The 25934-nt window shown below is 35.7% G+C and overlaps 1 protein-coding gene across 3 annotated transcripts in view; it reads right to left on the bottom strand.

Moving 5' to 3' along the window:
• LOC105228837 (uncharacterized) overlaps nt 1-25934 on the bottom strand; it is a 265432-nt gene that overhangs the window by 109414 nt on the left and 130084 nt on the right. For all 3 annotated transcript variants that reach the window (XM_049456453.1, XM_049456454.1, XM_049456455.1), the window contains one exon: nt 16070-16401. The gene's annotated coding sequence lies outside the window, so the exon portion shown is untranslated. The remainder of the gene's footprint in view (nt 1-16069; nt 16402-25934) is intronic.

Here is a 25934-nt window from a genome sequence, read left to right as displayed (position 1 = left end):
GACATCAGTGTAAGTATCTGGGGTCCAGGAGGAGATATCGATAGTATGTTAAAATTCGCGTCAAGAGCAGACATCCAGAAAGATGTCTACTCCTCTTGGACTTAGCAACTGAACTCCATCAGGCATCGCAAAGGTCCAAACTGGTCTATGCGTGGCTCATTGGCCTATCAGATTAGCCTAACCTAATTATGAGTGCTATGCTAATTCTACGGTAGGCTCGAAGAAATGGTTATTCGTAAAAATATCCGTTTTATTCACGATGTGAAAAATCACAGCGATGAAAAAAAAAAAGAGTGCAAGCTAATAAAGAAAAAGACAGGAATAGATTGATAAAGAGACATATGCAGAGAGAGAAAATGAAATAGAGAACGAAAGAATTGGTGAGATAGAAAAAGGTATGTATATTTATGGAGTGAAAAAGAGAGTAAATAGTGTGGAAACTATACATAGTGAAAGTTTAGGGAGAGAGATAGATAGACAGATATATTAGTATAGAAGGAGGAAGTGAGTGAGAGAAGAGAGTGAAGGTTCTATTATATTCCAGTAGCATTTTTAAAGCGAATTAATATAATCTACTTGACTTTGATTATAAATTTTCAGGAATTGGCCAAAAATCAAATCACATTCGACATGTGTGCTCCATATTAAAACGCGCGTGATGACGGCACGGTGAATAATTCACCTTTAATTTATGGTTTCTCAAATTAAGGACAAAACTCGAAAAAAGAAAATCTCAAAAACTCGGCGAGTGCGTGCAAACAAAAAAGGAAGTAAATGCAAATAAGTAAAACAGGCAGTAGTTAATATGAAGTCTCGTTTGTATGTATGCGTGCAAGCTGACTTTTAACTGCACAAATCAAGTTCGTGCAACAGAACCAGCACGTCACCGAAAATCCAACGAAAAGCCAGTGCTTGCCACTAAAGCAACGAATAAATTGTTAATAAGCACAACTTGCTACTGCCAGCGCGTGGTGGCGGCAAGCAGAAGCGACAAGCTGGCAGCAACAAGCCGGGCAGGACTTAGCTGCTTAGTGGGGAGTGTGTGAAAAGCACAAACAAAAAGCACTGGTTGACAGTTGGCCAACAGCAGGTAAATAAAGGCAGAATGGATGTAAATATGCATGTAAATGTGTATGTGTGTGTGGCTTTTTATAAATTTGTATGCTGTGGTGTAGTCCTGTGGGCCGCTTGCTAAGCACAGACGTGATTTATTGCCGGTTCAAGGGCATGTGGACGCGTGTTATGCTTATAAGATTTTATTTTATTATGAACTGTTGTAACTTTGTTGTTGTTTTTTATTTGTGTTTCTTTGCTGTATTTTTATTATAAGTGTTCTGCTTTAATGCTTAATGTTTTCATGGAATTACTTAATTCACATTTTGGCTACTTAAGCGAACGTTGGTGGACTTGGTATGAAGGAAATATATTTACAAATGTCTATATATGTCTATATGATATATTTATATATACACATATATGTACGTATGTAAAATGTACTCAACTATTTAGCCAACATAAGCAAATTAGCATTTTTAACCATTTTACGAGGCAGCAGATTAAAGTCGTTAAACCGACCGAGTGGCGGCACATTTCATATGCACATTGAGGCACTCGCACATATGCACACACACACGCATATATTTATATATGTATGTATACCTTCCATAACAACATACATGTAATGCCGCCTTCTTGCCTTGCAGCGAACGTCGCTTGAATAATTTACACGCCACGTTGTGTAAGACAAGAAGCGCGAGGCATGGAAGGGTAAGAGTAGAAATGGAAAATAAAGGAAAATTAGAGCGCTGAATTGCCGGATATGCCGCTGCACGAATTTGACATGCAAATAAAGTATTTCGAAATAAATTGAGATTTTGAAAAACGTTTCCGTTTATGATTTAGTTGAGATTCTTGAGAGATTAGCGCGTAGGTTTGATTCTTTCTCACTTCAGACTGTCAGAAAATGTTATAATGCGACTCGAACTTCAAAATTATATCTAAATCAAGTTTTAAATCAACACTGTTCTAGTTTCAACAAAACTGAATTTAGATGAAATTTTAGAATTAGAAATGTACCGTGAGCTCCTTCACATAATTCTAAAAATATGAATAATGCCCTAAACCCAACTAATAGAGCTTATCATGATCTCGAATCAATTCTTTTAATTTATTTTTCTAATAGAATCTATTGAACGTTTTTCTAGGCGGACCAATAGTCAAAACTTTAAATTATTAAATTTTTACATTTAAGAGAAAGATAAAAAAAGTTCGAATTTCTCTACGGTTTAGATTAGATTAATGATAAGTGAGGATTGCACCGCGATCTAGGGTCTATTGTGTCCTCTCCTAAGGCACAACGTCTCAGCTAGCCAAAGCGATGTGATGGAAACATGGAATCAAGGGCCTTAACAGACTGCGCCTACAGACTGTTGTGGAGTCCATTAGCAGGTGTTCTGGTGTTTCAGACTCCAAGTCACTGAACCGGCAATTCGCACAAGAAACTAGACCCACGTTAAATAAGTGTTTCTTGAGCTTGCAATGGCCAGTGTAGAAGGCAACAAGTAGTCTGAGTTTTTCCCTTGGGATATTGATTACATATTTAAACCTTTTATGATTGTAACCACCATTTAGCAACTTTGCATGCCGTTTGCCTGGGAGTTTTTGCCAATGCCTCTCCCTTCCCACTGATTCATCATTGCGGAGCAGCTCCTTTATGATGTGGGGACCAAACGTAATAAAAGGTTCCGGTCCAACCATGTTGAAGACTGCTGTAGAGTGGGCAAGCTCATCAGCAAGTTTGGTTACATTCTTATAGACTATTCAGTCGTTCTATGCACTCCTGCACCAATAGCGATTTTGTCCCTAATGTTTTCCTAGGGAGAAGAGCTAGTGATATGACGACTTTTAGCTCATTCATACGTTGGGAAGAGATTACCTTACCTTTGCCAAACCCTTCTGCTGTCATTTGAAGCAGAGTGTGTTTGGCGACTTACCCGTTTACTAGTATAGCAGGGTGAGTTCCAGCAAGACTTCAAGTGTCTCTTTAAAATGGTTCATCCAACTACTCTTCTATCTTAATTTAATATACCTGTAAATACCTTTTTACCAGTTATTTGTGCGATTCGGTCCACTCTAAGGCATGGTATGTTGACGACAGTAAAAAAAATTATGTTTAGAAACTTTCAAGATTGGAGAGAGTATCTTAAGACTCATATTCATTATATGGTTATTACTATTGTATTCCTGGTTATAAGCTATAGAGGTAATAATCTCTCTAGTTAGTAATATTGGAAAATAAATTGTCAATATTATAATTCTCGGAAGAGATAGGTATGAAAAACATTCCACTCTCCTGCTTTTTCACAAGCAATAATGTTTAGTTATCAGACGACAAAAGGAATATTATCTTGATGATGGAATGCTCTAATTGACTATTATTAGCAGGCATGTGATGATAAATATATCTTCATAGGAAAGGTATAAAAATATTTAAAAAATCTTTATCTTGATTTTTATCGATCAGTTTGAATGGCAGCTATATGCAATAGTGGTCAGATCTGAACAATACAACAATTTCTTCGGTAAATGCAGCAATGCAAATTTCGGAAGGATAGCTCGTCAAATAAACAAGTCTTCCGGATAAGGATTTAAGTTGGAGAGTTCAATTTGTATAGCAGCTATAGGCTATAGTTGCCCAATTTTGATGGTTCCGTCAAATGGGCAGCTACTTGAGAAGAAAAGAACGTGTGAAAATTATAAGATCGACAACTCAAAAATTAAGAGATTAGTGCATATATACAGAAAGAGAGGCGGCTATATAGACGGACATGGCTGAATCGACTCAGGTCATCCCACTCATAATTCAATAAAAATTTTATATATATTTAATTTTATAAAAAAAATAATAAGAAATGGATTATATTGTAGAGCAATTGCTCGCAACGTAAATTTTAGATATTTGCCCACTTGAATTATTATTATTTAATCTGTACGGCAGGCATTTGCATGTTAAGAATATACAAAAAGCGGCGACAACATTGTGACAATATACGCGCCCCACATGCAAACAAACACGTCCGATAGGTGCCCTTATGACATCACATGACATCGAAGGTCTAAACAATTAATTTCCGAAATTATAATATTATGTAAAAAAAAGCAATCAATAAAGAATTTATTACGACAATCGCTGACCGCTTAGTATCAATATACAGATAATATAACGGTGTAATTATCCATATCAATAAATGAGTAAGTAATTTCCCAGGTAACAATACAATATGCGCGACAAAGAAAAAATTTTGCGTATACGCCATGACACACATGACGTTACTGACCGCTAATGCAGAACCATATCGAAATAACGGCACTAGCTCGGAAAATTCCATGCAGGCGGGCGTGCGGCACAAGGACACGTGCCACACATTAATATTTAAGCAAAACATTTAGTATGTATGTAAGCATGTGTGTGAGTTCACGCGCTGGTATCGAGGTATCGAATGACTAACCACTTGCGCGTATGCAGTATGTATGAGCAGCCGCATTTGAAACGCCAAAGGCGACTAATTGCACACAACTTATAATTACTATGCTCGAGTTGAGTAAATGAAATGAAATTAGCAACACCTTAGTAAGCGCATAGGAGCGTGTATAATTAAATGCCGGAAGAAGTTGATGATTAAGTGTTAACCCTTTACATTGTAATTGCATATGGCCAAAAAACATACAAACAGGTATGTATTAAATTTTGTGGATTATGCAGGCTTCATTAGAAAGGTGATCCAAGTGCTGTGTGTGTGTGTGTTTGCTTTCAAGCTCATATGGAATTCAATGAAAATTACGCGCTCATTAGCGCTAAGTAAAAGGCATACAATGAAATATTTGTGCAAGAAAAATATATTAGGAGTGCAAAATGTTGATTGAAGTGAAGGAGGGAATATGAATGTGTAGCAGACCAACAACTTCATATGTTTAAGCCAAAATAAAGTTGTTCAATTGAATTCTATAAAAGAGTGAACGTATGCCTCCTTAAATTGGCTCAGCCACCTGCTCTTCTATCTCAATTTAAAATGCCTATAAATACCTTTGTAATATATATACGAGTATACAATATTTAAGAATAAATCTTGTCTCAAAATGAAATATTATTTTCGAATAAGGAGGAAAACTGTATTGCTGCTATAAGAAAGACAAGGAATTGCACTTGCGGTTTAATTTTTAATATAAATATAGTAAAGGGACAAACAACGTGACACGTACTTTTTATATAAAAAGATGTATGGGCCTCTGACATTCTCTTCATATTAGAGACTTCGTGGAACATTGTATATATAATAATACATACTATTCATATATAAGTAAAGTATAAGTAAAAAATCCGATATAATTAGTATCCTCTATAGCCTTTTGGTTACAAAAGGGTACAATTATTCTCTTCATGGGTCAGTCCTGAACAAAATGGAACAGTTCATTCCATATCAAAATATTAAAAATGCCATTAGTTGCATGCTCCTTTGGGTGCGCGCACCGACTGGATTCGTTAGAGGATGTACCGACGTGTTTCTTTGAGGGTCAAACGGGTCAGACAAGATATCGCAGCCGATTGAAAGTTCCACCACGACAACGCTCCGCCACGATAACGCCCCGCCACATACCGCCTTTCTTCTTTCTTGTGAACAGCTACCTAACCAAGGCCGGCATGCCAACGCCTTCACAGCCGCCCTACAGCCCAGGCACTACCACCGGACTTTTTTTTTGTTTCCTTGCCTGAAAAGGTCGATAAAAGCAAGCATTTTGAAACTACAGAGGGGATCGACTATTTTGAAAGTTTTTAAAGAATTATAATGATTGGTTCAATAAATTTTTTTAAATCGACTCAGTCCTATTACTCTCCGGAAAAACTCTCTACGTCCATGAGAAATCACAAAATCTGATCAATGTTGCATAAGTAACAGAAAGAAGTGGAATTAGAAGTTTCCAGAGCTTTTCTGTACGATTCGTAAATCATTGGACCAGAAGCTCTAGTAAGTTACGAAGGTTGGTGCGTTCATTACGCTGCCGACGAGGCGGCATTCAATTAAGAAAAAAATTCGGTAGGCGGTTGTAGAGAAAGAAAATATTGAAATAATACCAAAAAAGACACATTTCATCTAAATAATTTGCTTTAACTCCAATTGAAGCGTAAAGCCCTTCTAGAAGATTGTTGTCTAGTCGCGATGAGAGGTTCGACAGTGCAAAAATCTTAAGTGTGATGCCGGAGGTCGCTTAGCTACTGACAGAGTCTTCTATGCTGCTAAGGTCGAAGGTGAGAACGCAGCTAAAACAATTCTCATAACTCAATCCAACAGCGAGGAGGAGGACTGTTTCACATGGGCACAGCGCCTATTTTTCTTGGAGCAAGCAGTTCGCGTTATAAACGTACATTTTTCTGGCAGGTTTTTGGCCAAAGTAGCAGCTGAAGCAAAGAACTGGGCTAATCAGCCATCTTTATGATTATATTTGATTACAAAAACCAAAAAGAAAGTAGAGTAGAAAGTACAGAAGAGTGATAGAGCTATATTGCCAGGGATTTTCTCTATTAGATATTAATTATATACTTTTTCACCACATTAAATGATTTTGTAGCGACTAAAAAAAATATATCCGCCGAAATTGTTACACAAAAAGTGGATATTCTTTTAGAATTGTAGAGTAGAGCAATAGTTAAAGTATAATTTGGTTTATCCCATATTCAATGTGCTTCAATTTTAGCCCAAACTTTTATACGACATCATTGACGCAACACCCGCCGTGGGAAGCAGAGCAAGAGGAAAACCCCCACTCCGTTGGAAAGACCAGGGGAACCTGGTTAAACTTGGAATCACCAATTGGTGCCAATTAGCGGCTATAACCGCGGGAGCGATGTCTACGCCAACAAAAAAGATGAAGAAAATCTGACTAAGCCAGCATTTTTGAAAGTAGAATTTAATTATTACAAAAAAAGGTGACTGCATTTTTTCAACCCAAAATTAAAGAGAAAGCTACAGTGGATGATATTGCGAATCGAAAGTGACATCTTCATATTTTCATTTCTCTACAGCTTTTTGCTCTTTCCGAGCGCATTAGCGCCGACTGTTATAATTAAACTGCAAACGCGCAACGAAAATCTCTCTCTGCCGCTGGCTTACATTAGTTACCATACAAACGGTAAATGAGTCTAAAGTAGGGTGACAGCACGAGCGAAAGTAAGTTAAAATATGTTGCCAGAACTTCGTGAATATTGAAATTTACAATTCGTGCGCTGCGACATAACGGGCAAAAGCGTTCGATAGTGAAATTTATGAACGATCAGGCAGGTAGACTACGCCAAGGGCGTGCAGGGAATTAGCGCAAATTTTCCCCAAGCAAACAACGAGTGCAGCAAATGCCAGGTAAACAACAACACTAACAACAAGATCAGCGCGCAGAATGCAACGGAAGTGGCGGCGAGAGTTTTGCTTTTAACGCAAAGTGCTGTCGCTGCCTGTTAAGCGTGAGAAGGTCGCACGAAAGTGGAGGGGAAGGGGAACGACTGCATGCACTCGCATATGGAAATGTGTGGGTAAAAGCACGCTAAAAAATTGGGTGGCAAGGCAGTGTGTGCGAGTCGTATGCAAATATGTGCGCATTTAAGCTGAATATTCAGTGGAAAATACTTTATTCGTTTATTTTTATTGCACTGTGGCATAAAATTTAGAATCCTTTTTTCATGGCTCACTTCAGCGCTGTCATATATACATACATACATATATGTAAGTATGCTCCTGTGTGGCACTGCAGCATTTCTTGCACCCCTTACATGCAATACCATTTGAATATCTAATGCTGCACTTGCAACGTGCAACATGCATATGCATGCATGCAACACGGCTGCGGGCGGCGCTAAGCGACTGAAAAAGTTCAAGGTGCACCAAAGGAAGGTCGTGCGTTTCAAACTGGGGGGCATAAATAAACTTTTTATGCACAAACACATGAGAGCATGGCAGCAAAAGCGTTGCGCTGCTGAAATGTAAACTCTAGTTGGTGCTTGTTACTAAGCGGAGTGTGTGTGGGTTGCTATTTGCTAGGCATTGACTGAAGTGCACACGTGCCGCAAGCAACGGAAACCACTGAAAGATTAAAGTAATCAGCGTTGTTTGTGTTGTTGCTTTTTATAACTCATTTTCGAGTGTGCTTTTAGCATGATTTTTGCTTTCATATTTCATAAAATGGAATTCTCCTCGCTGGCTGGCGTTGGATATATCCTGTTTGCAAGCCAACCAAAATGAAATATTGACTAAGCTACCTACCTAAATAAATAGCAATGTGATTGGAAAAAATTTAATTTTCAGTAAAAGCGGCAAAAAGTGATCAAAGGCACAGTGGAGCAGATGTGTTAAATTTTTAATAAATTTCGAACATCGAAAAAAATGTAATAAAAATAAATTTTTTTTTTAATGTTATATGGAGAAATTTAATAAACATTTACAAAAGAGTTGCCACCTAACCAAATTTCGTTTTGATTTCGAATTTAGAAGCTAAGAGGAAAAAGTGACAAAGCGTAGTCAAAAGCACAGTGGAGCGAATATGTAGAATTTTTAATAAATTTCGAACTTCGAAAAACATTTAACATAATTACATTTATATGGAGAAAGATTATAATAATGAAGTAAGTAAAAGTTTTATAAATTTTACTCAAAAACAGAGTTTCCACCTAACCAAAATTTCCTTTTTACTTCGAAATCGAATTCAAGATTAAACAGCACTTTCAAAAGTGCTTCAATAAAACATGTAATAGAGTTGCCATTACTTAGAAAATATATTAGTGTAAAATATAGCACTTTTTACATTTGGTATAACTCGAGGAGCAGTTGAGAAGACATCCACCTGGAACTGAGTTTGTCTGCCTTTAATTACAATAGCAGTTTAAAAAATATTTGGTCGCTCAAATAATGAGAAATGAGTAAAAATAATAAATTTAAAAAAACGCAGAGTTGCCACGTAATTACAATTTAATTTTTTTTTTTCGAAATTCGAAGTCAATATGAAAAAAAAATTCAATAAAATTTAAAATTATTAAAAAAAATCAGAAAAATTTTATAACAATAATATATAGTAAATATGATCTAAAACTCTTATAAACCAATAGTGAGTTGGGAACGCTTTCAGTTGGAACTATTTTTCTCTGCCTTTGATATATAACGCAATTTTTATGGAAAGATAATAACTTTTTACATAAACAGAGCTGCCACCTAATTACGATTTATTTATTTTATTCGTTATTCGAAATGAAGGCGGAACAGCAATTTTGATAGTGCTTCAATAAAATGCAAAATAGAGTTGCCATGATTAAAAAAAATCAGAAAAATTTTATAACAATAATATATAGTAATACACTTTAAAACGGTTATTAATCAATGGTGCGTTGAGAACGAATCCTGCTGGACCTAAGTTTGTCTGCCCTTACTAAATAAAGCATTTTTCGAAGTATGTGGTAACTCAAATAATGAAGTATGTGGTATATCAAAAATAATGAAATAATGAATGTGTAAAAAAAAATAGTACATTTTACCAGAAACAGAGTAATTATAATTTAAACTATAATTTAAATTTTATTGCGAAATTCGAAGTCTAGATTCAAGAAAATTTAATATATGCAGAGTTGACATCACTAAAAAATATATAAAAAATAAATACACACTAAAAACAGTGATGGGATGGGGATTGAACAGGGTTGCCATATAGAAAAATGTGTTATAAAACCTATTCATGAAAAATAAATGTCGAAAAATTTTGTCCTGTAAAAAAATTAATAAATCAGAAAATTGTAAGGCTACTCATTCATCTGCAGTATTTTTTCTTCTGTTCTAAATTTTCTAAAAAATTTGGTGAAAAAAATATTAAAGACAATTTCATTAAACATTAATCCACGCCAATTTTTTTAAAAGTATCTCCACGAAAAAATTAAAAAAAAAAATATTTTTTCAATTTTATAAATATTTTCGCCACTACCTACCCACTGTGCAACAGCTTTCAACCGACTTTTTGATATTGGCGCCAGTAGAGCTAATCAAAATTATTGTGTAAAAAGTATTTACAAAGTATAAAGTCTACAAAGCAATTTTCCCGTTATTTATAGCATACTTTTATTGCCTATAACAATTTACATGCCACTCTTATACTGACTCTACAATGAAAAATAAAAAAAAGACAAAAAATAAGAAAAACAAAAGCGAAATCCACTTTGAGTAAGCCATGTAAATGGGAGATGGCAGCACGAAATTGAAAACAAATTTTGGCAAAAGAAATGCCGGCCGAAATATACGAGGAATTTAAAAATCATTACACATTTTATATTAGCCCTTTTTCTGAGAGCGAGAGTGGAGTGTGTGTGCCTGGGTGTGTCACCGCCTTAGTCATGCAAATACAATTTAAACATGACCGCCATGTAGGAGACTATGCTGAGAGCACAGCTTCCGGCCTAACAGACTTTCAGCTTACAATCGTACGTATGTATGTGTATATGCCACAACATAAAAAGTTTTATAACTTTAATGAAAAAGCCAGCAGTAGGAGGCTGCCGCAGCCAAAGCGTCAAGTGGCACACAATCACGCGCAACGAAGAGAGTGAAACAAGCAAAGTTCAAAGTGGGTTAGTCATAAATTTGAGCCACAATTTCACTTTCGGTGCATGACGCACGGGCATTCACACACACGTACGAGCAAGCACACACACGTACGGGCACTCACATGCACTTACAAGCACTCACACACATATACACACATGCGCTCGAGTGTGTGTCTTTAAAGTCGCATAAATTTCCAGCATTTTGCCTTGTCGCTACTTTTTTGACTGTCCCTCCCTCGTTTTGAGTGCCTACATTTTTGCTTGCCTGCTCATATTTCTTTGGCTTTCAGCCTTTGTTGGTTGGGTCCTTAAGGCTCTTAAATAATAATAAGATTTGGCCAAATATTAAGCAAAATGAATGTGGTCTCTTGTGGGCGCATATGTAGAACGATATTTTATTTTTTTTGGCATGTAGGGTATATATAGGGTGATTTTTTAAGAGCTTGATAACTTTAAAAAAAAAAAAAACTCATAAAATTTGCAAAATCTCATCGGTTCTTTATTTGAAACGTTAGATTGGTTCATGACATTTACTTTTTGAAGATAATTTCATTTAAATGTTGACCGCGGCTGCGTCTTAGGTGGTCCATTCGGAAAGTCCAATTTTGGGCAACTTTTTCGAGCATTTCGGCCGGAATAGCCCGAATTTCTTCGGAAATGTTGTCTTCCAAAGCTGGAATAGTTGCTGGCTTATTTCTGTAGACTTTAGACTTGACGTAGCCCCACAAAAAATAGTCTAAAGGCGTTAAATCGCATGATCTTGGTGGCCAACTTACGGGTCCATTTCTTGAGATGAATTGTTGTCCGAAGTTTTCCCTCAAAATGGCCATAGAATCGCGAGCTGTGTGGCATGTAGCGCCATCTTGTTGAAACCACATGTCAACCAAGTTCAGTTCTTCCATTTTTGGCAACAAAAAGTTTGTTAGCATCGAACGATAGCGATTGCCATTCACCGTAACGTTGCGTCCAACAGCATCTTTGAAAAAATACGGTCCAATGATTCCACCAGCGTACAAACCACACCAAACAGTGCATTTTTCGGGATGCATGGGCAGTTCTTGAACGGCTTCTGGTTGCTCTTCACCCCAAATGCGGCAATTTTGCTTATTTACGTAGCCATTCAACCAGAAATGAGCCTCATCGCTGAACAAAATTTGTCGATAAAAAAGAAAAGAACCGAACACTGATTTTGGTAATAAAATTCAATGATTTGCAAGCGTTGCTCGTTTGTATGTCTATTCATGATGAAATGTCAAAGCATACTGAGCATCTTTCTCTTTGACACCATGTCTGAAATCCCACGTGATCTGTCAAATACTAATGCATGAAAATCCTAACCTCAAAAAAATCACCCGTTATATGTATACATAGTACTCGCATGCTCATTTCATATATTATACTTATATTATATATAAATATATGTTTCATAAGTGTAATTTAAAATTAGTGCCGCTTGGGTTGACCTTTTCCCCAATCACACACACGTAGCTCACTATCATAATTTTTCATTTTGTTCGAGTATGTACTTATATGTACAGTTATTTGTAATAAAATACACGATTATGTGGCATGTGAATGCAGTTAATAATACAAGTTCAATTTCCTTGCACATGTCTCCTATGTTTTTCGATAATTTGTTGGCTAATAAAATACTGATCGTAGATTAAGAGACATTACTTATTCATGAAGCGTCGGTGGTTTGAACTTTTTATGTTTCGTGGTTTTGTAATTCCCAAACTTATTAGTCTTAAATTATTTGAACTAAGTAAAACAAACATTTCTAAAAATGTCTGAAAATTTATTTCCATACTAGTGAATCCTGGCTAATTTTCATCACTAGGAATTACGAAATATGTTTGTAGACAACTATCAGGAAATATGTTGCAAAGCAATTTGTGTAATAAAAGGAGTTTACTTTGGAACTTTTTCCAGCCCTCTCATGAAGGGCTCTAGAATGCTTATCTACATTTCCACAAAGCTTTAAGAGAAAATAGATACAGAGCGCTTCTCGTGTTGATAACATTTTTTATTGCAGGAATAAGCATATAAGGAAAATGGCCAAGCTATCCTTAAAATTCTTCTGCGAAAACTTCTTCTTCGCTTGATATACAAAGAATTTTCGTTTCGCCATCGTGAATTTGTTTCAAAGTCAATAAGGAGTTTCATAAGGCCGTTTTGAGGCGTTTGCGCCCGGAATTGTAAAATAAATACTCGGGGTTTTACACGATGATAATGCAGCATCGCATGGAGCCACGATTGTGACCGATATTAAAGTCAAAAACGCAATGAATACCAACGATCAACCACTGTGTTCATCAGATGTGGCTCCGTGTGATTTTTTCTTGCTGCCCAAAGTTAAATTTCCGCTCCGTTGAACTTGTTTTCAGCCGATCAAAGAGATAAAACAACATTCGCTGAAGAGGCTGTAGGCCAACCCAAAAAGAGCTTATGAAAAGTGTTTCGAGGAATGCAAAAATCGTAGGCATAAGTGTATTACATCTGGTGAGGACAACTTTGAAGGCGACAAAATAACTATTGATGAATAATTAAATATTGTTCGTTTTTATCTCACAATGTATGTGATACATCCCAGCGGGATATGGTAGACATTGATAAGTGAGCGAGCTAACCGATGCAGCATGATTGTTTCGCTTACTCCGATCGATGAAACTTAACACGGCGATGTCCTAGGAAAAGTAACATATCACCCCTTGCGCTTACCATAAGGACGAAGAATTCTTCGATGACAAAGTTAACGAAGAAAATGAACGCAGTAGAATTTAGCCGGGCAGCTTATTTTAATGCATTACCTGGTATCCAAGAAATCTACATAGATTTTTCTTCGAAGCATTCTTCAAAAAAAAACTGTAAGCGGTGAACCATTATCCCGCTGAGGTTTAAGCACGTAACAGTTTTAGTAGAGAGTATGAAGATCTTTGACAACTTAGGTACTGGAATAGCCTTAGTTGCCTTAATAGCATTATTGTTGACTCACCGCCAGGCAACCAGCAAAATACTCAATTGCCAAGAGAAGAAAAAACGAACTTTAGAAGAAGGATCTATCTGATAAAATTTAACCATATAAAACTGCGCGCGGAATCCGAATCAATTAAACATTTTTTTCCTAAATTCCCTAAATTGGTGTGTGCCTGGAGCTGTTCGCTTTCGTCTGGCGATTTTTGCTACAGAAAGAATAATTGAACGACGAGTTTGCTAGAAATTATGTGTTTCCAATGGAATCACACATACTGAATCGTTGAAAATGTAGAAAATACAAGCCTTGGAGTGGCACAAAGTCTTTAGTAAAGGTCGTGAAGTCATTGAAAACTTGCCTTATGCAAGTCGTTCATTCACCTCTTTTAACGATGACAGCGAAAAAGTTGAAGAAGTAGTGCTTCAAAATCAGCGTGTTGGCATCAGAGGGATAGCAGAAGATCTTAAAATCTGCTAGGAATGGATTTAATTATATTGTATCACCCATATGCGAGCAATACTGGGTCTTTGTCTTTGTCTTCTGGGTTCTTTCAGATCTGAGTGTTCTGATCAGTTGAAATTCGCGTCAAAAGTAGGCATCCTAAAAAATGACTACTTCTCATGGACCTAGCAATGGAACTCCATCTGATATCGCAAAGGCCAAAACTGGTCTGTGCGTGACTCATTGGCCTATAACCTAACCTAAGTGTTCTGAGCGCCACAAATATTTAAAAATAGATTCATTTCAGATAGTCTAATAAGAATAAAGATACAATAAAGACCCCAAATCAAATCTCAAGTAGGAAACCCGTTTTTAAGATAGTTAGAAATATGTCAATCATTTGATGCTGGACGGACTCTGTTTAGTGCTCTCATAAATGAACAAGCACACTACTTTCTAACTAGGTCAGGCAAAATATTCTGAACCACTTGTGAGTATGTAAGTTCATTCAGATCAACATCGCTTTTAAAATGCTCACTTTGTCATCATCTCAGTCATATTAGTGATGAGTACATTGAATGGCCTTCGATGGCATTTCTGTTAGGGAATAATTCGCTGTATTGATTGATCTGGAAATTTAAGTGTATTTGAGGTTTTTTGGAAATCAATTCATATATCAGCTGTCAAGAAGGATATATATAGTATAAAAGAGAGTTTAGTGAATTTAAGAAAATGATTTTTTGATTACTAGGTTTAATATATGTAAACATATGTAGCTATTTTTGTTATGACTATAATCTGCTAGCGAATATTTAAGTTTTTCTAGTTTTCTTTGATAATCGATTGATACTGATTATTATCTAAGTATTGTGAGGTGAAGATGGTTTAATTATGAAACGGGATTATAGGTCAGATGCTTAATCGGATTAAGCTAAGCTTTGGAGGCATATACATAGCTGCCAACTAACCGATCCCACTCAAGTCCTTATATCTTCACAAAATTTGACGCAGATTAATTCCAAATGCTTAATGCTCTCCAAAGAATTTGTGTAGATCGGACAAAAATAAAGATAGGCATATTTTATAATACACCGGTAACGCGAATTTAAGGCTTGGCATATTGTCTTCTTAAATATTTGAAGTCGAAAATCAACAGAAAAGCTCGAGGAAATGCGTCCGAAATCCATTCATATTTATTTGTGGAATTCTTCACATGAGTGTGCCTTTTAAATTTATTTATGCGCGAATTACAATAATAAACGAACAACAACAATTAAAATGTCATAAAAATTGTTGCAAGCGAAAGTGCGAATTTTTAACTGTTAACCGAAACATGCCGACGGAGAGTATAAATTCATGAGTATGCAGATGTAAAATTATTATACCTGCCGGCTGCGGTAAATATGTGTGTGTGTGAATATGTAAAATGCCAGCAAATGATTTCGGGCTGATTTGACTGTTGCAGAGCAGCTGTTGCCAGCTGCAAACGCTCTTCATGAATTTCATATTTTGCATTTGTTGATTTAATGCACTCGTCGAGCTTACGCAAACAAATTCACATGATGACACAGTGCAACCCCCATGCCCCTCACCACACTCTCTTTCCGCTTGATCCGTTGGTAAATAAAAATATTTTTGTTGCAATACTTTGAACCAAGTGGCGGACAAAGAGTGGACGAGGGAAGTTACTCACAGTGGTGGGGGAAGTATGATAGCCATGTGTGTGTGTCTGTGTGTTTGGAGTGAAAAAATCAAACCGAATTCGCAAAAGGGAGAACCAAAAACTTTTTTCTAGTCAAAAATGTGAAAAGAAGCAATTTATCCCACACAAACACACACACACGTACTCATGCGCAAACAGAGGGAGAAAAGTAAACAAATGTAAAATATCCACATAAATGTGTGTGGGGGTGTGTGCGCCGTTCATGAAAGCAGTTTGCATATGTTTAACCGTTGTTGTTACGGTATGTTGTTGTTGTTTTATGATGTGCGTATATATGTACATATGTCAACTCAAATTGCGTACTTACCTCAAAATGTGATTTCCTGCTTTTATACTTTGCTCTGTGTTGCTATTGCTGGCTGTTGGTGGTGGTTGTTGTTGTTGTAGGTGTTGTTGCTGTGGCAGTTGTTTCGCTGTTGACATTGGCTTTTACATATTTGCGGATAATGTTGCACATTTGCGTGCATTTATTGCGCCGTTCATGTATATATGAGTGTGTGTGTGATGGTGTCTGTGTGTCGCTTGGAGCAACAGCTGCTTTGATCCGCCAGCGCAAAACAACTCCCGTTACAATCGAATAGCGCTTGTGAGATCAAATAGCGTACGTGTGTGTGAGTATTGAGGAAATACTCAAAATATCTGCAATCAAAAAGAAGAAATATGTTTAAGGTTAACGTGATATCAAAGACTAATGCGATTGGCGACGTTGTGACATCTATTGGCAATAAGAAATATGTAGATAAAACAAACTGAGATTGGTGGGCGGAAATGGGCAAAATTGTAGGCAAATCGAAAATAAATGGCGTATTTTGGAATTTAAAACAACAATAAAGAACCACATTACTTGAAACTAGACGAAATTAGTTAAATAATTATGTAATTACATTTTATAGTACATTTTTTTCAGAGCTTACGTCAGCCTGCAGCTATAAAAAGACCTAAATATATTTTGAACCCAAGAGCGTTTAAGCTAAAAAATGTCGATTTTTGAAATTTCTAGATTAACCTGACTCTTATATGAATATGAATGTTTGAGGCACTTGAGACCACACTTATCTTAAGATTGAGTAAAAGATCGATCCAAAATCACGGATAGCATCCAATTTGAACAGCTGACAACATCGAACCTTATGATATCCAACTACTTCTAAGCCTCTCAAAAATCGATGAAGTCCTTTGAGACTGTCACAAGTGTATAAAGGCGGCTCATATCAAAATCATCTAACCGCTATTTCGTCAGATTCGCCGAAGATATGACTGCCGATATGATTCAACCGCAGTCTTGCCAAAGCCGGACAATAGAGGAAAAAAGTGCTTGAATTTTTCAACCTCATCATGCTTCATACAACTTTCACTGCATTAATTTTACCACACGCATGCCCACAAGGCAATGACCAGTAACAACTCTCACCGTTGCGGCAAGAAGTTTTCTGAGGGAAAGTAGTTCAGTAAATCCCCTGCGTTCTACACTAGGTAAGAAGAATCTCCTAATCATACATAACATAGTTGTTTACCAGCGCCTGCTAAGTGCTCGTGAAATCCTGACGTTCATTGCTAGAACGCAGGCGGAAAACGGAGACCGAACTCGTTCCCAATCCGTTGTAATCGGAAAAAGCGTATCTTTTTAGTGACCTGGTCGGCATTATAGTTTGACCAAGCATCCAAACGAGTCTGAAAACAAAAACAACAACAAGAACGAGCAAGCGAATTGATGCTTACAGCACCAGACGAGTAAACAAGACCATTGACACGACAGTCGCGCCTACGTGACCGGAACGGACTCGAATTTATGCCCGGCCAAGGACTATTAACTCGGCAGAATTCTACCGCTGCAACAACAACCACAACTACGAGTCTGATAACACGGTATGATAATGCTATCGATAGGCAGGCACTCCTTAACACACTTTGAGCACACAGTGAGTTAGCTCAAATTGGAGTAGCTAACTGATTGAAGCCTCTGCTTGAAAAACGATACAATAGTAGTTATAAAATATAGTCGACGAATAATGACCGTTTACCCAAATGTTACGTTTGTACTTTCTTCAAGAGACTTTATGTTTCTGAACAACTTAAGAGGTTTAAAAGGTTCCAGTAAATTGTGTCTCAACAGACGTTCAAAAACTATTTATTAATAAAACTCCAAACGTGGTCAAGAGAAACGACCCTAGACAACGCTACAAGAGATTAAGCTTTTCTGGGACAAAGCGAGAAATGGATATGCTTTTAAATAAATGCAATATAAATAGAAAATGTGAACACCAAATAAAAGAACATTTTTAAAACATTAAAACGACGAAAGAACCAGCAACGCAAGTGGAATACTCTTAAGTTCGTAAATGGTTATCTATTGCAAGGTTCGCTACTTTTTTAAAGAAAAGACACATAAACTTCAAATTTAATGCGGAATGTTTACCATTCGAAAGAACCCTTTTGCATGTTCCATCCGTTGAGTCCAATTTTCGATGACTCGTGCGAGCTTTAGAACTGGTAACTGGCAAACGACACGCCTGATGTTTTGCTCGAAGGCCTGAATAGAAATTTGACAGGTAGCTAAAATAGGACTATAATAAACCACTTTGATTATTAGTTTCGAAACATGTTCGAACTTCCCTTCTAATTCGTGGTAAGCTTTTCAACGTGAGTTTTTTCAACATCGTTTCATACTACTCAAGTCCAGTAACCAAATAATTAATTTAATATTAAACTGCCCATACATATGTATGTATGTATGCAGGTAGGTTTTGCGGCATTTTGAATGCTTTGTTATTATCATATGATACATGAAACATTTCGGGCACTTGTAATTTCGTATGTATGTAAATCTTTGTTTTCCTTTCACCATGAAATTAGTTCCGCCTTCAAGCATGACTTAGGCATTTTTCATTTGAAGACACATGCCAACATACATACATACATACTTGTGAGCAATAATAAAGCAGTTCAACATATTTTTTTTCTCAAATTCCAATCAACATTGCTGTTAAGCGTTTTTGAGGTTAGGGTCTTAACTGCGTTTTAACATAAAGGTGATGTATATGTAAACATATATAGAAATATATGTATGTATATAAGTATAATTTTTAATTTGCTTCTGGTTTGCTACAAATATATGTATAAACAACAACAAAGGCATGTATGCCAGAATGTTATTAAAAATGCTTTATTTCCCTTGAAGTATTTACATACATATGTATGTACTTGCATACAATTTCTTCTTCTGCAACAACAATTACAAAACAAAGGAGCTTCTTTTGGCCGGAGCTTGGCGTATGGCCACAAAACTTTTGAAATATGTCGATTGTATTAAGTGGGTGTGAACGACCGTAGCCCTCGGCACGGCACTCAATTATTTAGCGTTCCAGTGAGAAGTGCCACGAAAACAATAATAATATACGAGTATACATACATACATAAAATGTGAATATAAAATGCAAAATTTACGCTCTTATGGCTTGACCATAACAAATGAGGTCATAACGGTCGACCGCTGTAATTAAAGACGGCGGCGGAGTTTGTAGGCGCCAGTTGGAGAAAATCACTTAATGGAGGCAAAATCGTAAAGAGAAAGAATGTATGTGATGCAACTAAGTAATTTACGGATTTTTAAGTGAAGAACTGTAATGTATTATATGCATTTGTACTTATTATTAAATAATTTGAAATTATTAAATTTTATTTATGCATTTTTCAGTAAAAAAATAGAGATGTCCATACATATGTAAATATAAATTCTTAAGCGGCTGAAGGTTTAACTTGTGAGTATAATTTGTTTTTTGTTTTTTAATTTTAAAGACTAAATAATGAAAAAAAAAGATATACTAAGAGGTGTCATAACCTCAGATTTCTAAATAATTTGCTTTCAAATGGCATAGTACCGAGTTTTCTATTTTTACCTATTGAAAAGACTTGCTATATTTTCAGGTGTTCTACTCTAAATAGTTTCTGGTTAGTGGCCGCTATAAAAATAGGAGATAATTACATTTGTTACGCCTAATTGTAGGCAACTGCTTCCCATATATCTTTTGATCCACGAGGATCTCTAATTTAAGGTTATTAACATATAGAAATCCAAATTGTGGAAACGATGGAGAATAATTTACGACATTAAAGAGAATATAAAGAAATTAAGTCCAAGAAAATAAATGAAGTAAAGTTTTACTTGATACCGCCCAAATGTATGCAATAATTTTGCCATCGCATTATATACACAAATGTTGCCTACTTTTAGGATAGTCATGTATGTATATATATCTAGGATAATGAATGGAATAGTTCCGATTTGTCAAGTTTTACTTGATACCTGGCGATATTTTGTGCTTTAAAATATTTGAAATATTTTTGGTCCGCGAGTGTCATAAATATGGACGATAAAATTATCATAAACACTCTTAATTTTAGGCCACAATTATGGCCATAGCTCTCGATAAGAAAATGTTCACTACTATACGTTAGTGATATATATAAAAAGAAATATTCGAGAGACCTAAGACTTAATAAATAAATATTTCCAATTTGTTTAAAAAGAATGTGAAAGAATTAAGCTTTTAAAGCTTAAGAAATCTATTAAACTAAATAAAGTACACAAAAAGTTTGCTATGCTCAGAGTTTAAAAAAAATTTAGATTCAAACCCAGAACCAACTTAATTATTTCTACCTATTTAAGTAATTTTTTAGCAAGAACTCATGCAGTAGGTGAAAAAATATCGTAAATGCGCCTAGTTGTAGGCATTCATTTTTGTCATACCTCTTTATACCCGAAAGTTGTCTACCATAAGCAAAGATAAATTTGGAAATGAAAACTATGGAGGAGTTGAAGGACTTCATGAACTGAAATTGATACATTACCATATATCCACTTATTCTAAAAAAAAAAATGAACTCAGGAAATCTATGAAATTGGATAAAGTGCTTAAAAAGTTGTGTGAGTTCAGATGATGAATAACTTCGTTTCAAACCCAAATTATTAAAATACTTGTTCTTTTTCAGTTATCATTAGAAGAAATGACAAAATTATTGTAAACGCGCCTAATTGTAGGCAACAAATTTTTCGTAACTTATAAAGTGTTTAAGTTTCTATGGTGGTACTATGTCATAAAAAAATGTTTCAGAACTATCAGGTTAACTAACAAAAATAGTAAGTAAGTATCAACGGTGAAAAATCAGGAATACAATTTTAAGTCAAAAAAATATATAAATTAAATTAGAATCTCAAACTTTACTCGTATGATTTTTCTAAAAGCAGTTACTTAGATAGACCAAGTCTGAACTTTTAAGTTTAATTTAAGTAAAATATGTCAATAGTCATCAAAAACCATTAGTAAGTCTTCTTTATTAATGTGTTTCACTATTTTTTTCTTTAATTCTATCTTTAAATTCTTCTAAAATAGTCGTGTTCCTCCAGCCTCCCACTCCAGCTGTTTTTGTAGTGAAACTCCCTCAACAATTTTTCTTCATTTCACCATTTCACTTGGCAAATGATTTCAATTTAAACTTAATCAAAGTAGCCATTCAAAAGTCATCTAGTAGCAAATGAAAAAAGCACTGCTACAACAAAAACAACACAAACTTCACATCAGCAGCAAAATTAACTTCAATTCAAGGCAATTGAGGAAAGTCATTGGAATTTTAAAATAATTTCCAAGCGCTGCAATGGGGAGCGTGACACCCAGGCACAGCAGAGACCCCACAATGGACTAAAAAAATAGCTGTAACAACAACAACAGCAAGAAAAAACGAGAGATTAAGCAGTTGAATTTGCATTTTAAACTGACAATGTGACAATAAGCAAGTAACGTAAGCAAATGTTGTCCAGTCGCTAGCGAAAGCCAAGCGGTTGGGGGCAGGGCTGGCCGGCCCATGGCAATAATGAGAATTGCCGCAACAAAAGTTAAATTGCAAATCAACTTTAGAATGCGGAGTACAATGCGCGCAACGCTCGGTAAGAATGGCGAACAGCGCGTGCCTAGTACGAGAGTGAAGACGAGTGCGAGTATGAGTGCGCCTACGAGTAGTACCGTTAACTGCTGGCGCTCAAGTGGACGCGGTGCGCATTGAACGCCAACGGCATATAAAGCAGGCAAGTAGCAAAGTTGCAAGTGAAAATTGTATTTGTGTGTTGGTGTGTGATTGTAAGTAGCAGGGAAAATTGACATTGAGTAATTAGTGCCAATTGACTCTTGGAAAATTGCTAGCGCGTTCGACATTAAAGGCAATTTATCGCAGCGCTACGCATTTATTGTATTTCACTTACACTCAGCTACTTTCGTACTTATGTATGTATGTATGTATATTGGATATATTTTAAAATCTATAACTATAGTACATGCTTGCACTTAAGATGTGCTTTTTATGCAGTGCCTGCTTGAGCGCTGCGTCTGAGTGGCTGTATGCAAAGGTCGTGAGCTTGTCATGCAAAAGTAATTTTTATTAATTTGTTTTGAGTACGAGACATTTCGCATTGTACTTGTGACTTTTTGCATTATTTAATCTAAATAGTTATTTTTTTATGCTTTTTCTGGAGGAAGAAAGTATGAAAGAAAAATAAGCTAAAAAGTTAACTTTGATCAACTGATTTTGATCAACCAATTTGTATGACAGCTATATGCTATGATTGTCCGATCTGAACAATTTCTTCAGAAACTATAGAACTGCACTCAGCAATATTCTGTGCCAAAATTCAAGAAGCTGTCTCGTTAAATAACAAAGTTTCCCATACAAGCACTCGAATTTGATCGTTAAGTTTGTATGACAGCTATGTGTTATAACGATCTGATATAATAAATTTCTTAAGGTATTATAGAATTAACCACAACAATAACCCGTACCGACTTTCATGAATATATCTTTTCAAATAAAAAAGTTTTCCATACAAGGAATTGAGTTGGATCGCTCAGTTTGTATGGCAGGTATACGCTAAAGTGGTCCGATCTGAACAATTTCTACGGATATTATAGCGTTGCATTAGACAATTATTCATCCCAAAATTTGGAAAGATATCTCGTCAAATCAAAAAGTTTTCCATACAAACAATTGGGTCCGATCATTCAGTTTGTGTGGCAGCTATGTGATACAGTGGTTAAATATCGACGATTCTAACAAATAAGCTGCTTCTTGAGGAGAAAAGGATGCATGCAAAATTTCAGGTCGATAACTCAAAGGCTGAGGAACAATTTCGCGTATATACAGGCAGCAAGACAAACATGGCTAAGTCGAATCAGCTCATTACACTGATTAATTAAATATATAAAAATTTATACTAATGGGATCTCCAATATTTTCTGCTAGGTTTCACAAACTTCATGGCAAACTTTGCAGAACCTGTTCCGAGTATAATAATACATACATATATACAAACAATCTTAAATAAATATTTGCTAAAGACTAAAACATAAATCTTGAAGTAGTAAAGTCAAAAAGAAATTGGCTTCAACTTAAAAAAGGCAACAAATTAAGCCATAAAACGATTTTCCTGTCCCTTTTGGCTTTAATAGTGACGATTAAGAGCATCAATGTCTCAATTCCGGTCTTCCCAACGCTACTTTGTATGCAAAACTCAGCGATTATTGACAATCAAGTGACTAAGTCAGGGTTCTGCCTTGACTGCCGCTTCACTGCAAACGACAAAATAACACAAAAAGGAAATCAAAATACGAGAAAAAGTAATTTACTATGCGCCAAATCGCCTTTGCATTTTTATAGCTCATAAATGAATTAAAACAAGATTCGCCGGAATACGGCTCATAAATCCCGCGTTTGCAGCGCTATCGATTAGACGCTGGTCACATATGACTGATATCACACTGACATAGTTAATGGCGCGTGAGTTATATGCAAGCCCTGTAGGAAAATGTGTGAGATTTATTAAGGAACTAATTTTTTAACATTCTTATTACATATTCGATATTACTATATAAGTATGTATGTGAATTTTACAGATTTTATATCTCAAACCCATAAACAAAAGGAATTTTTGGAAATTAAAAATAAATATTTATAAGGGTGCACCTCGCTTGAAAAAGTCGATGAAATTATATTGACTAGGACCGTCAGATATGCAGCCATAACATCGCTAAGTAACTTAACATTCATCATCAAATGGTCTTAAACCATTTAAAAAAAGGCTGGCTACAAAAAGAAGCTCGATGTTTGGGTACAACATGAATTGTGTGTGAAAAATTTAATGGACCGATTTAACATCTGCGATTCTTTGCTGAAACGAAATGAAATCGAAGCATTTCTAAAGCGTATGGTAACAGGAGACGAACCGTGGATCAAATACGACAATAATGTGCGAAAAAGATCATGGTATAAGTGTGGTGAAGCTCAACAAATGGTCGCAAAGCCAGGATTAACGCCGCAATTGAAAAAAACGGCCAGAACATCTGGACAACGCTAGACCACACACATCTTTTATGACTCCGAAAAAACTGGCAGAGCTTGGCTGGGATGTTTTGATGTATCCACCGTATAGCCCTGACCTTGCACCATCGGACTACCATTTGTTTCGGTCAATGCAGAACTCTCTCAATGGAGTAAAGTTGGCTTCAAGAGAAGCCTGTGAAAATTACTTATCGCAGTTTTTCGCCGAGCAGCCAGAAAAGTTTTACAGTGACGAAATAATGTCTCTGATGGAAAAATGGTGAAAAGTGGTTGACCGAAATGGTACATTTTCGGTTCAATAAAGTTCATTATAAATATAAAAAAAAAAAATAATTTCATTATTTAAACTTTTTTTTTTGATAATAAATACGAAAAGACTTTTTCGACTACCCAATATGTGACCTTTAGGTTGCAGGTATTTAAAATAGAAAAATTTTGTTTCATCAGTAGATTTTTGAAACCCTCTGAAGTAGGAATATCTGTGAAGCAATTTCCTACATAAAAAATTCAGTTCTTCTTGTTCACACCAAAAGAGAAGCATAAAAAATGTGAGAATAAAAATTTGCATATAAATTTTTTATAAACATTTTTTCAAATAAAATTTTTTTTTATAACAACAAAATCTACCTTTTACATACATATTTTTTTCCTACAGGGCATGTTAATCAGCATCAACTCGTATTATAAGACATTAAAATATAAGCACACATACACATGTACGTACATTTGTGTGGCAGTTCAGGGCACCCAGCATCGTTTTTGGAGCGTGGGTACCGTTTTGTGGACTTATACCTTTTTCGGCCGGCCTGTGAGTCAGCTGATAAGCTGCTTATCGTCATTTAACGCCACGCTAGACGAAATTAGACCGAGATCTTATTTTATTTTATTTCGTATATACACATTTTTCTTATTGTTGTTGTTGTTGTGTTAAACTTTTAAATTTGTGGCATGCAAATGCGGTCAATTTAAATGCGACGCGTTGTTGTAAAACTTAAAATTTATGATTTCCTTAAACAGCATTTACATGAGGCGTGGAAAAAATAATAGAGATGTCAATTTAAATCAGAGATTTCATTGTGAGCCGATTAGAAGAAAAAGAAAACAAAAAATAAATAAAATAATAAAAAGAATGATGAAAAAAGTAGAGAAAAACCGAAACAAATTAATGCGAAGTCGCCGAGCGCTGCGGGGCTGCTGCGAGACGCCCCAGATTTTACACAACAAAACAAAATTACAATTTTATTTGTATGTTTTGTTGTTTTTGTTGTAGTTGCCGCTATTGTTGTTGCGCTGTTTATTGTCCATTTGTTGGTTGAATGCTTCAAAATGAAAATATCAATAATAAATACGCACGAAAACAATAGAAAGTGATCGGTTGAGCAACGAGAAGCAAACAAAGCAACAACAACAAAAAAGTCAATATTAAAACTACAACAACAGCAAGCATAAAGTAGTGGCTGCAATAAGTGAAAAAAAAGAAAAAACAAAACGGTAAACATATTGTGAAAAATCAATTGCCTGTACTACAGCCCCTCTCGCCTCCCCCTTCCACGCTGTTTGCTTTGCTCTTACATTCGTGTATTCTCTTAATCAAAATTAAAAGCGCTGTTGCAGTTAATAAAGCGATTTGTTTGCTATCGCTTCGCATGCCACTTCCCACAGCCACTTTGTGAATTGAATAACAACAACAACAACAACATTAACAAAAAGTGTGTTGTCGAGATTTTTTCCTAACCATTTCTTTATTTATTTATTCATTTATTACACTTCATTGCATTTATTTGTTTTCG

Source organism: Bactrocera dorsalis, chromosome 4 (assembly GCF_023373825.1).
Source record: "Bactrocera dorsalis isolate Fly_Bdor chromosome 4, ASM2337382v1, whole genome shotgun sequence".
In the NCBI taxonomy this organism is placed as follows: Eukaryota; Metazoa; Arthropoda; class Insecta; order Diptera; family Tephritidae; genus Bactrocera; species Bactrocera dorsalis.
Note: the sequence above shows the minus strand (reverse complement) of the source record. Positions and strands in the feature narration are given on the sequence as shown.